Below are 1679 nucleotides of genomic sequence, written 5' to 3'. Positions count from 1 at the left end.
CTATCTATATATATATTATATAGAGTTGATCCTGTGGTGTGATACCATTACCGTAAGCGATCTTTTGTGGATATATCTGGAAGTTACAGGTCGATCTTCATGATTTTTTCACCAGAAGTTAGAAAGACTTCCTCTCTATACGGGGTAGCTCATTACTGTAACAGCAGTTTAAATTCCTATATGTTGTGGTGGTGTTTGTTTAGTAACGTGTGTCTGGTTGATGCGCAAGGTCTGTTTGGTGAAACATATATCATCTGGCTGAGTGCGCAATAGTGCCATGTTTACAGCTCTAGATCTAGATCTAGCTCTTTTCTTACACTTTTCATCTTTCTCTATCCTGGCCTTGTCTTCTTTTCCTTGCAAGAAGTTCTGTACTGACCGTAACGGAATGCCAAGGTCAATGAGGCGTGTTCTTTTTCGGAGCTGTGCGCCCCCTCAGGAGATTTCCTTATACTGTGTGTATGTGTTTTGATAATGGATAAAAAGAAAGGTGCTGTGGACACAAGAAGGGGAAAGAAGAAAACAAGAATTAGACTATACCTAGACTAGTATTTTTAAAGGAAAGGGACAAAAAAGAAGAAGAAAAAGACGTGAAAAGAAGAAATTGAAAAAGAAAGTAGAAAGGTGCTGTGGACACAGGAGGTGAAAGAAGAAAACAAAAATTAGACTATACCTAGACTAGTATATAAAAGGACAAAAAAGAAGAAGAAAAAGACATGAAAAGAATAAATTGAACTTTTTGGAGATTAAATTTCCATTATATTAATTAATTTTGACATGAATACATTCTGATCATCTTCCAATGGCAATATAATGCATCCTAATGGAAGGTACGAAACACTGTTTCAGTGCACAATGCAGGTCATAAAGAAATAACTTAATAAGTAAAACAAACAAAGGGCCTAGAAGCCACACTATCAATGCCAAATAGCAAAAAAGCCGATATTGCGCACTGAAACGGACAGCACAAATTTGGTCTGCTTCAGTGCGCAACCCTATCTGGCATGTTCCTGGGCATTAAGAAGCAGCCTGCGATAGTAATTATCGATTCTAGTATACATTCTACGATACATTAGAGCTAGATTAACTAGATATGCTAAATAATCGACTACTCAAGCGCTTTGTAAATTCACTGATACCGTTACGAAAACCATCAATATGAAGGGGCAAAACTTTCCAACACCGTAGAACCAAGTGTGTTGACAGGAACCTCCAAAACGAAAGTGAAATAAGCTGCATCCTACGCCTGCTCACAGAAAGTGACCTCGTTTTCGCTGTTCTTATCCAAAACAAAGCAGGAGACTGGGGGTTGCACACCCAAACAGAAACGCGGTAACGCTGTGAGACTCTAGATCTAGTTATTAAAAGTTAAACTGTTTTAATACGGGGTGCCCTTGCCATTGGCAGCTTTGGGGGATCAGGTTGGGTCAGTTTGCTGGCAAGATTGAGGGTGCAAAGCAGCTATCATGGCCCAAGTCAATTGTGCCCGACTCGTCTCAAAAACAGACTCGTTAGTATTCAGGCAACAATAAGTGGGGCGATTGCCCACGACCCAACTTGATCCCATCCGCAATGGGCACCACGTAACTGGAACAGGACTAGGAGACTCATTCAAATTGAAAAAGACTAAAAAACCCACAGACTTCCAGGGAACTCGGTGGCATTTACTTTGAAATGTA

General features: G+C 40.0%; 1 protein-coding gene across 1 annotated transcript in view; it reads left to right on the top strand.

The window, feature by feature from the left end:
• Positions 1 to 1679, top strand: part of LOC101864392 (methylthioribose-1-phosphate isomerase) — a 10184-nt gene that overhangs the window by 1457 nt on the left and 7048 nt on the right. The gene's annotated exons all lie outside the window — the stretch shown is intronic.

This window comes from Aplysia californica, unplaced genomic scaffold, assembly GCF_000002075.1.
Source record: "Aplysia californica isolate F4 #8 unplaced genomic scaffold, AplCal3.0 scaffold00206, whole genome shotgun sequence".
NCBI lineage: Eukaryota > Metazoa > Mollusca > Gastropoda > Aplysiida > Aplysiidae > Aplysia > Aplysia californica.
The sequence above is the reverse complement of the archived record's forward strand: the minus strand, read 5'-3'. Positions and strand labels throughout refer to the sequence as shown.